At 44.4% G+C, this 11,576-nt stretch overlaps 1 long non-coding RNA gene across 5 annotated transcripts in view; it reads left to right on the forward strand.

The window, feature by feature from the left end:
- The window catches only part of LOC143669640 (uncharacterized), a 30,914-nt gene extending 23,098 nt beyond the window's left edge, over window positions 1-7,816 (forward strand). For all 5 annotated transcript variants that reach the window (XR_013168953.1, XR_013168951.1, XR_013168950.1 and 2 more), the window contains 2 exons: window positions 5,106-5,271; window positions 6,764-7,816. This is a non-coding gene — a long non-coding RNA (uncharacterized LOC143669640). The remainder of the gene's footprint in view (window positions 1-5,105; window positions 5,272-6,763) is intronic.
- The last annotated feature ends 3,760 nt before the right edge of the window (window positions 7,817-11,576 follow it).

An 11,576-nucleotide genomic window follows, 5' to 3' on the forward strand; every position in this document is an offset into this window, starting at 1 on the left:
CCGGGTGTGCCTCCCCACAGCTGGGGAAACACGGGCAGGTAGAGGTGGGGTCAAACCTGGGGCAGCTGTGATGGCCCAGTCACTGAGGCCAGGGGACCTGATTCCCACCAGCAGCAGGTTGATGCCAGGGATACAGAAATAAAACTGAGAGAGGAACCAACTTGATAATTGCAGCTACATAAGGAAGAACAGAAAAAAAAAAAAACAAACCACAAAACAAAAAAAACCCCAACCCCAACCCCAAACTCTCTACACCCTGAGGTCTCCCAAGTCTTCTAAAAATCTATAGAATGGTGCGATGTCTTTCTGTGCAGAGCTCCAACACTTTCCGCTCCACTCCATCTGTGTTTTCTCACGCCTGTGTGCTTTAAGAACCACCGAAATAAAAAACAAGTTAAAAAAGACACAGATTTAGAAATATATGTATGTATATATAGTGAGACTGGAAAGAGAGGACAGTCCTGTGCAGCCTGCCTTTGCTTTTTCTTTAAACCAGTGTTTGTTGTAGGAAAAAAGATATAAAAATAATCCTTAGGCAACTGGAGTAAATATTCTCAATGCATCAGCCGACCAGGAGGGGGGAGCCAATGTTTCCATCCTTCCTTGTTCAGGCCAGAGAAGGGTTCTCTGACTAATTTTCCAACTTTGAGCTTGAAATTCCCTATTTCTTTTTTTGCTGTTGTTGGTGAAAATGGCTTTTTGGGTGGGGGCTCACAAACTGTCCTAAAGCGAGGACTTCAGCCAGCTGGTCCAACAGCGAGAAGCTGCCCTCTGAGCATTAGAAGTGATCTGTAACCCAGACGTGTTGTTTGTGTGTGAGTGTGTATGCATATGTGTGTGAGTGTGCATGCATGTGTGTGTGCAATACTGGAGAGGCCTGTGACTGCTGCAAAGAGGGGCAGGTGAGAGTCCAGTTCAGCATTGGTGAGCTTGGCCTCTAGGGCTGGAGAAACCCGCTGTCCCACATCCCTGCAGCCTGGCACTACTGCTACAGATGACTTCCTTCGGGAACTTTCAGAGGCTGAGTAGGAAGGCCCAGGAGGGAGTCTCCAGGCAAAGGAGTCTGAGGGCTACGGAATTTTGAACAAGTTGAACAGAGAAAACAGAGTAGAAGGAGTATTGGGAGAGAGAGAGGGTAGGGTACAGAGGGAATAAAAGAACAGAAAGGCAGAGTGAAGAAAGAAAATGGAGGAAAAGGGAACTCGAGAGACTGGTGGAAGAAGAGAGGAAGAGAGAGCTGTGAGAAACATCCAAGAGATGCACCCGGGACAGGAGTCAGCAGGGAAAGAAAGAGGGAGAGGAAATTTAATGAGGCCGCTTGAAGACCAGCTTTAACCCACAGCTGGCGGGATGCCTGGTTTGATCTCCCTGAGCCGGGCGGGACGGCTTGATGAATTGTGGCTTGTGCAGGAGAATGGACCCTGGCCTGGCTGCTGCGCTCTTTGATCTCCAGGATTTCTCAGGGCCTCTGGGAGGGGAGTTGGATGAATTTGCACACTCCCAGGGCACTGGCAGGCTTTGCTGGGGGCTCCCTGAGAAAGCAGGAGGAGAAGCAGGGAGAAAGTGAATCAGCAAGTTGCTGGTGGGGCGTGGAGGAAGAAACCCTAAAGGGCATGGCAAGCTCCTGCAGTTCAGCTGCGAGTGCAGCCCCTGGGCAGGGAGGTTGGTGGATGGAAAGTGGAGTGGAGGGGGCGTCCATTGGGCAGGGAAACTTCACTGTTAATCCAGGGGGTGATTCTGGAATGAGGTTTTTCCCGTTTTCTCTCCCTGAACTGTTAGGGAGAACCTGACACAGGAGAAGAAAACCCTTTGCACAAAATTGTTATGTGGCTTGTGGCTACAGGGCTGACTTGTTTAATCACGGAGAAAATTCTTCTTAGGGGTGTGAGGAGATGGGAGGTGTACGGCTGCCTGGGACCGGCTCCATTTTGGATGGAAACAGATTTTAGCAAAGAAACGACATATTGCCAAAAAAAAAAACCCTCAAAAAGAAGGAAACAAGGAACTAAAACCCTAATGCCCTTAAAAAAGAAAACCAAAAAAAAAAAAAAAAATCATAAATTATGTCTTTGGACGAAATCCACTGGTGTTCTGCCAATTTCAAATAATAGTGTAACTTGATTAAAAAACTTTATAGGATTTAAAGTTGTTGGCTCCTTTGACTCGTCTCTGAGACTTCTCCTTAAGTCACTTTCTACCCCAGGCTAATTTGTTCCCAGATTCCTTAATCTTCTGCAAGTTGGTGATGATACTTTTAATTCTGGAGCCATGTTTGTGCTATTCATAATCTTTTTTTCTCATGACTTCCACCCAGAAATTTGGGGCAATGTAAAGACCCTGCAAATGTCCTGCTGTTGAAATACGCTGTCTATGAGTGCCTATCTCAGTGAGTGTGTATTTAGGTATAGACTCTTCAACTTTCACCTGCCTTTTTTGGGGGCTGGCCTACTTTCTCTCATGGGCACTTAAGTCTCAGACAGGGGCTGCTCCTGGGAACCACAAAAGTCTCAAGAGTTTGGCTATCACATTGGATGTAAATGGTTAGGGGTATAGATTCTGATGACTGATGGCAAAGGGAATTCCAGAAGCGAAGGGAAAGATTTTCTGGCAGGATTGGCATTTCAACTGAATGGCATTAGCTTGGGATCAAGGATCAAGGGCACTGAACTCCCATCCAAAGGCCCAAGTTCAAATTCCCAGCTCTGTGGCCCAGTCACTAGCTGTGTGACCTTGGGCCTTGCTGCTTAATATCCCCTGAGTGTCAGATACCTCGCCTGCAAAATGGGACAAAGAAAAATGCTTGCTCACGGAGAGGTTGTGATAAGTGCATTAGTGTCTGTTAGAGCACCCTGTAAATTATGAAGCCTTCGATTAACTGCAGGCATCAAAAATTACTGCTTTATGTTCCAGAAGCCCAGGTCTCTTCAAACACCTGTGTTGACAGCAGGAATGTTTTCATTGCCAATGGGGTTTGCTCACGGAGGACATTAGAAGATGGCACCCCTGTTGTCTGCTCATCCCACCACCCAAGGCATCTTCTTTCCTGTAATTATTGCTTACTAATAAATATGTTTTGTTCATAAACGACCTGTTAAACTGGCTGAAATTTTTCACCTGCCTGGCATGGCTTCCTTCCATTCCTTTCCACGGGGAGTACTGCCCACTTTGATCAGGGCCTCTCCAGCTGTGCAGCGGCTGCCCTTCCAAATCCATGCTGTGGCTGCCCACCGTTCCCCTGCAGCCTGTTTTGCTTATTTGTTTGCAAGATGAACATGACATTCTATGAGCCCGGGTTTCCTCCCGCTTCATGGCTGCTTTTCCCAGCTTGTCAGTAATTTTAGATGTGGGAATACTGTTGCTATTGAGAAGCCAGGTGGGTCATGCCTGGAGCTCAAGCTCTGGGTTCAACCGCCAGCTCTGACATGGGACCTATTGGCTGGGGGATAAGCCATCTCAAACATAGGGACAGCAGTGCCAACCCCTCTAGGGTTGTGGCAAGGAAAAAGAAGACCTCTGTAAAACTCCTCATCAGTGCTTGGCTTGTAGTAGATGCTCAATAAATGATTGTTCTTTCTAGTCCAGTAGTCGCCACCCTGGCAGTACACTGAAATTAGGAGGGATAGTAAAAATTCCAAAGCCTGAGCTCCACCTCCAGAAATCCTGATTTAATTGGACTAAAATGAAGTTTTATAAAAGCTCCCCAGGTTATCCTAACATGTAGCCCGGGTTAAGAAATATAAGTGCTTCTTCAACTTTAATGTTCATCCGAATCACCTGGGGATCTTATTAAAATGCAGGCTTCGATGAGTGTGGGGCAGCTGGAACTTCTGCATCTCTAATAAGCAAGCCCACGTTGTGGTGTGCAGACACCATTTTGAGCAGCAAGGCTCTATCTTTTCCTAATCCTCATATGTCAGTGCACCTGGCCTCTGCCATGGGTGGGAGCCCCTGGGAAGCAAGTGGAGGAGAACACATGAAGAAACTTTAGAGTTAACACTTTGGCTTGCTCAAGGTTTCTCCTGCCAGGTATTTAGTCCTGGAATCTGCAATCACCTATACTCTCTCAGTGTCTCGTGCTTTTTTTTGAATCCAATCTTGAATATTCATATGAATGCACCAGAAGATGTTTTTCAATAGTTCACTATTTTTCTAGGTATTCTAGTTTATATTTTGCAGACAACCAAATGAATGAAAGCATTTTCTGTAAAACATTAGAGGCCCATGCCATGCATGGCTTTATCAAGTATCTGTAATACTCAACTAGAAAGCAATCCCTAAGATGGGTCTGTAAACAGCTGAAAACCTTTACATGGCCAAATGCCATCTTCAGAGGTGAGAATGATACATGGCAAAACCCAGTGATGCTGCAAAGACAGCCACTACCACCGGACACCATGAAACTGGGATGCATTTGTTGGTTGGTGACACAGTGGACCATGAAACAAAGGGCTTCAGAGTAATGGGTGAGGTCTCCAAGATAGCACTCAGCCTGGAAGATTATTTTCCCCTCTCGTGTCAGAGATGTATATCAACTGCCATCCCTCTCCCAACACAGCGTCAGCAGGTGTTTGGGGGCAGGCATTTTTGCAGAGGACATTGACAGAGTAGGTTTCCAGTGGACGAGAGTCACACTTATACCATATTTCATGAATTTTTGGAATAATATATAAAAAAAGGAATAAGCAGAGATATAGTTGATGAAGACTCTTCATTAAAGGATGAACTTTGGATGTTTGAAAATACTCTGCAGTTAGATTATCAGCTCAGACCCAGGAAGGGCTGAACCTGCAGTGGCCTGGGACTGGGTGTGTCACACGTGGCATGCATGATCTGCTCAGCAGAGGCAGAACAACTAGGATTGCTGTGAAAAGAAGACAGCCCCGACCTGACCTGTGTCAGAGGAGTTCACCCCAGGAGAATGGTTTTGCCATCATGGCTGAAGGATGACAGTTAACACCAGAATCATCCAGTAGCCGTGCCTGCATTTTTGATTGAACTGTTTAGCCAGGATTAAGGGAACCATTTGGCAAATGATAATAGAGTTTTTTCTAGTGTAGATTAGGATCTTCTCACTCTGTGCCTTTTTATTGTCTTTGTAAAATCAGGTGTTGTTAGAGACAGATGTTTGGACAAAGTGGACCCAGCTGATAATCAGCGACAAGATTCTGGGATATTGGTCAATGAGCAAAGTAACCCATTTTGCTGAAAAGACTCCTTCACACAGCCTACTCTTGCCTGGAGGTGCCACCGTTTCTAAAGGAGGAGCATCATGTGAGTTTCAACAGGGTTTTCTGGCTGTATCTGCCTCTGAGTAGTCTTAGAGCCTATTTGCATGCATAAATCAACATGTGCCACTCTGGAACTCTTATTGACCCTTTCCCCTCCAGCAGTCCCTCTCCTTTGTCACCTTCTCTTTCCCTCCTTTGGAATCCTAGTCCCAGATGTGACTCTCTGTTTCTCTTGGCTGGGAATTTGCTGTTTTCCCATAACCCGGTTTGGTTGCCTGTTAGAGAAACCAAAAAACACCAACTTTCTGGGAAGACATCTAATCAAATTCCCAAAGAGGGAAGAGGAAAGCCCCTCTGAAATGGGCAGATACAACATCAAAATACATAATAACCCCAGAAGAGAATGGGTCTGGGATAAGCCTCGTGTCCGGTACCATGGTGTCCTGTTTCTCAATGTCCTCGGCCAAGCAGCTGGCCCTGGGTTTAAAATAGCCCTCTGGTAAAAGCAACTATTTAAAGAGTATTGGGGTCTGAGAAATGCAAAACAAAGTGTTGTTGATTAAAAACACATGGTTTGTTCTCGAGGCACGAGTAGCCAGCAAAATCAAATGTGACAGTGTTTTGGCTTTTTCTATCCCGCAAGACATGATGGTGATTTATTAGAGTGATGTCAGCTGTGGTTAAAAAAAGTTTGCTGTGTTGTCTTAATAAAAAGAGGCTTTACCTCGGGGCTTCAAACTCCCTCTTTCTCCTGTGGCTGGAGACAGCCGCTGCTAGGCCCTTGGCTCTTGGCCCTTCCTGCGGGTTCTTTTCCCCAAGGGGCAAATCTTTGCATTCATCGGGTCCCAGGACCTCCTGATGGATATGCGGGGTGGGCTTTGAGGGGCACTGCAGTCTGCTTTTGGTTGGCTCAGCTCGTGGAAAGAGTGGATGCGACACCCAGCTTCTGGAGCTGGGGCATGGCTTGGACTGTTTGGGTGGTGGGAATGAGGGAACCCCATGGTGGGGGAAGAGACCCTACCCACAGCCTTCTCCAGGTAGCAGAGACTTGATAATCAGTAGAGTAGATAATTTGCTGAGAAACTGGGCTTCTTGCTGAACATCACGAGATTGTCTTCATTGAAACTCTTTGATTATAAGGAGGAGAAGCTTCTCAAACAAATTCGAGTAAACAGGGATTTAGTTCAGGGACACAACTGTTGATCTGTTCTCCAACTTCATCTCATTGCCTGAATTCCAAGTTCCTGAGGGAGAAAATCCAGTCGGTACAGCTTGAGTCAGATGTCTATCTCTGGTCCCATCGGCAGCAGCTCAGGAGGTGGGGGCCAAGTTGAGGGGCACAGAGGGACTGGAAGGAGGCCGAGGCCAGCCGGTGAGGTGAGGCAGGTCTATTGCAGATGGGAATTGTAAATGTTATCCGGAAAGTTGAAGAGCACAATTACAGGTATGTGTTTTTGTCCTTAGGATTGGGGACTTGCTTAGACTAAGACATTGGATTTGCTGTTTCTGGATGTCTCTCCCTTTTTATCGTGCAGGAAGGAAGGAGATAAAATTCCAGTGGACACTTTTCAATCTTTCCCGTGGACAAGCCCAGAAAATGAGAAGATGACATTGCTTCTGAAAATTAATAATATGGATGCTTTTTCTAATTACCGAAGAAACAGAAATGCTTATAGAAAATTCAGAAGACAGAAAAACACAAAAGATGGAAGTTAAAGGCACCCATAATCCAAGATAATTGCTGTTAACATATTGGTGTATTTCCTACTATTCTTTTTCCTCTAAGTAGTAGCCTGAGGCTAGGTGGATTCTATGTTTAAGAGCTATCTTTTTACTTTAATTATATGTCTTCAGACTGTCTAAGACTTTAGGATTACTTTAAATTTATTCCCATGATTTTTCCTGAGCACACGGGGTGGCTTTCCCCCCCTTGTTATTTTACCTTTTCCTGTAAGTGGAATCAATGTTTGTCAGTTCTTCTGTACTACTACCCCACTTTTGTAAAGGTCACCACTGCCTCTGCTTCCCTTGCCTCTCCCCTCACCCTCACTACCTTTTTCCATTTTTAAAATTTTTAACAGTTTTATTCATGTATCATACAATCTATCCAAAGTATGCAATCAGTGGCTTTCAGTATTGTGGTGGTTAGATTCAGTTGTCAACTTGGCCAGGTGAGCGTACCTAGTTTTGTTGCGACGGACATGAGCCAATGGTACGTGAACCTCATCTGTTGCTGATTTACATCTGCAGTCGGCTAGGAGGCGTGCCTGCTGCAATGAAGGACGTTTGACTTAATTGGCTGGTGCTTAAATGAGAGAACGCAATGTAGCACAGCCCAAGCAGCTCAGCATTCCTCATCTCAGCACTCACAGCTCAGCCCAGGCCTTTGGAGATGCAGAAAGAAGTCACTTGGGGGAAAGTTGTTGGAACACAGGGGCCTGGAGAGAAGGCCAGCAGAGACTGTCTTGTGCCTTCCCACGTAAGAAAGAACCTCAGTGGAAAGTTAGCTGCCTTTCCTCTGAAGAACAAAATAAATCCCCTTTTATTAAAAGCCAATCCATCTCTGGTGTGTTGCATTCCGGCAGCTAGCAAACTAGAACAGGTATGATCACAGAGTTGCGCTTTCATCACCACAATCAATTTGAGAACATTCTCATTGCTTGAAAAAGAAAAATCCCATACCCTTTATTTCCCTCTATTATTGACACTTAGCATTGGTATATTACCATTGTAACAATTGAAATGAAAGAATATTACAATATTACTGTTAATTATAGTCCATAGTTTGCATTAAGTGTATTTTTTTTTCCCGTGTAGTAGTGATGTATATTTGTTCTAGTTAATGGAAGAACATTCTTTTATTTGTACTATTAACCTCCTTCATCATCCACAACAGGGTTCACTATGTTATATAGATCCTTGTTTCATCCTCTACCTTTTCTTCTGGTGACACACATGACCTTAAACTTCCCCTTTCAACCATAATCACACCCATGATTCAGCATGTTAATTACACACACAGTAATGTACCACCATCACCTCTATCCATTCCCAAACATTTACAACTAAATTAAAAATTCTGCACACAGTAAGTACCAGTTCCCCATTCTCCTGATAACCTATACTCTAGATTTTAACCCCGAGAATTTGCTCATTATACTTAGTTGATCTTAGGGAGACTATACAATATGTGTCTTTTTGTGTCTGGCTTATTTCACTCAACATAATGTCCTCAAGGTTCATCCACATTGTCCCATGTACAACTTTCACTCTTGCTTCCCTTTCAACCCCTTCTCTACAGTTGGGTGCTCTTTGAAAGCCACAAATCTTTGGTAGTCGAACTACTCTTTGCTGAAGATTCTTAACTGGTCCTTTGCATTTAGGATAAGTTAGAAAAACAATTTAACATGTACCTCTGTCCCACTGGCTTACTATTTCCAGCCACACACCCCTCTGCTCAGCTCCTGGACGGATGCAGCCACTTTCCCACCAAAGACCCTCAAAAAGGTTCCTGCCATATGAATAACACCTCACTCCACGTTCACCTGGCTTACATGCACCCAGATGTCCTAGTTTTCTAGGCTGCCATGGCAGACATCACACAATGGGTGGCTTAAACCAACTGAATAAGATACCGGAAGAGCTTATGAGTTCCATTTTACACTTGAGGAAACGGAGGCTCAGAGAGTTTACATGACCTCAAACAGGATAATGAGGCCAGGAGAAGTCACAAATCAAAGTATTAGCAAGGCGATACTTTCTCCCTCAAATGTAGCATTCTGGTTCTGACTTGCTGGCCATTGTTGGGATTTCCTGGCTGTCCTCTCATGGGGCGATGTCCTCTCCTTTCTCTTCTGGGTTCTTTTGACTTCCTGCTTCCAGCTGTTCCTCATGACTTTCTCTCTGTCTGAATTTCTTTGGTTTATACAGGATTCCAGTAATCCAGATTAGGCCCACATTCAGTTTGGGCCACACTTTAACTAAAATAAGGGCTCATACTCATTTACAATAGGCTCATACTATTCATGATGGGCTCATACTTATAAGGATGTGCATTATGACCAAGAACGTGCCTAAATTGGGGCATATAGTTTAACCCCACACCAGCCTTCAAGTTTCAGTTCATGTGTTGCTTCCTCAAAGAAGTTTTTCTGAGTGCTGTATTTTAAATATGACCTCCCTTATAGTACCCTGATACCCTCATTACTTTTTTTTCATAGCACCTATCACAGCTTGTAATTAGATATTTATTTGTTTGATTATGTACATCATGTCTGTCTTGCTGATAATTATATGTGTACTATGAGGCAGGGCCAAGTCTGTTTTGCTGAATGTTGTATTCTTCTCCTGTTGCCATTCCCAGCTCTCTCCTCCCCACCCCAATAGGGGCCTGTCTCATATTAGGTGCTCCATCAATGCTTGTTGAATGAATAAGTGAACTTAGATCTTGTGTGGTTCAAATGCATAAGTGAAGAGTCACAATATTATAGTCTAGTGGATTGGGGTGGTCTAAGGAGATAACATGGTTTTCAATAGTCCTTTGGCGTGAGAAGCTTATTCCATTTGGAATTGTTTGTGAGTACCCCAAAGGCCCATGGCATAGAGTAATTTGAAATTTTGGTGAAGCCTGATCTCGAATTGTATGTGCTGAGGCAGGTTCTTGGGTTGGTGCATGGGGTCAATTTTCAGTGACTTATCTATACCTTGGAGTGGCTTTGATATTTTCTACATCCTATGAGCAGAGTTGATTTTACAGCATCCCTGAGAGGTGGTTAAGTCTCCTGTGATTGATTCCTCCATGGAACAAGGCTCTTTGCCTTCTGAGTCAGCTTGGCAGTCCACTCTGGCTGTTAGATTGACTTTACCTAAGTTAAAAGCAGATTTACCATTCTTAGAATCTTTACCTATTGATCGCCTTCTGTTTTCTGGAGAAACTTCAAGTTCATTCAACAGACATTTATCAAACACTGGCATTGTACCAAGTGGGGTGCAGTGTATTGGGGGTAAAGAATGAAAAGCTCAGCTGGGGACTATTAATTGCAGTTCACAATGCATTCTCACATAATTATCTTAGTTTTTCACAACGATCTGATGTACATATTATTAGTCCCATTTTACAGTTGAGGAAATAGAGACTCAGAGATTACATGAGCTGCCTGAAATCCCATAGATTATAAGTGGGAAAACTATGGCTCATTCTCAAGTCTTTAGACTCCAACCCTGAGTTCATTTTTCCTACTGTAAACTGAAACCACTCTAAAATGTAACTTCAGCTTCAAACAGCCCTGAGTACATTAGAAGTCAGCTACTATAACTCACCAAATCATCTCTTCTGGATAGACTTGATCCCATAAGGTAGGATGATATCCAGTGGGTCTGCCTTGGACTTAGTCACATGGAGTTATCTCTGCAAGTTGCAGAAGGTTCTGGCTACTGGACATTACTCTTCCATCTACAAGCCAGGTAGGTCTCAGCCTTGAAAACAAGATTCCAAAGAGGACTTGGGGGTAGCTATTCTCCATGGGCCATGATGCCAGTTGCTAAGGCTGGGACTACTTTTCAAGGGTGGTTCAGGAGTGCTTTCCCAGCAAACATCCTACAGTGAAAGCTAATAGTTGTAAAGATTCCCAGGGCTGGTGTCTGACCCTTGGGGAGTTTTCTTTAGATATTGCTGCTAGGGCAGCATCTGACATCTGACTAAATGACTCATGTTCCAGGGAACTGACAATCACCTGAAAAATTTCATGTATGCCTATAGACAGAGAGCTATTAGAGTTTTGGCTCAACATGTAAGGAAAAACATTTCTGTCTCTTTGTAGCTTCCATCTTTTGTTCTTCTTGTAGCTGGAAAGCATAGGCTCCTGCCCTCTCCCATGTGGCAGGCTGTCATGCACTGAATGTGGAGGGAGCCTCAGGCTGAGCCCAGTCATGGTGCAGACATGTCTGAGCAGGCCTGGTGAACTGCTGGGCTGGGCCTATTTGTATGAGAGACTGTGGTGCCTCCTGGGAAAGAGCTCACTTTGAAGGTAGGAGACAACAGGCCCAAATACCTGACCAACCAAACTTCGATGGCAGCTGGGAGGAGCAGTTCTAGTGTGGCACAGTGAAAGTCTTACGCCTGGACTTGTCTCACAGCTCAGCCTCTTTCAGCCTTCTTCAGGAGACCCAAGGAGAGTGTTTTGGTTTCTTGGGGCTGTTGTCACAAAGTACTACAAACTAGTGGCTTAAAACAATACAAATTTATTGTTCTACAGTTCTGGAGGCTAGAAGTCTGAAATCAAAGTCTCTCTGAAACCTCTAGGGCAGAACCTTCTTTGCCTCTTACAGCTGCTGAATTTGCCTGCAATT

This window comes from Tamandua tetradactyla, chromosome 26, assembly GCF_023851605.1.
Source record: "Tamandua tetradactyla isolate mTamTet1 chromosome 26, mTamTet1.pri, whole genome shotgun sequence".
NCBI classification, from domain to species: Eukaryota; Metazoa; Chordata; class Mammalia; order Pilosa; family Myrmecophagidae; genus Tamandua; species Tamandua tetradactyla.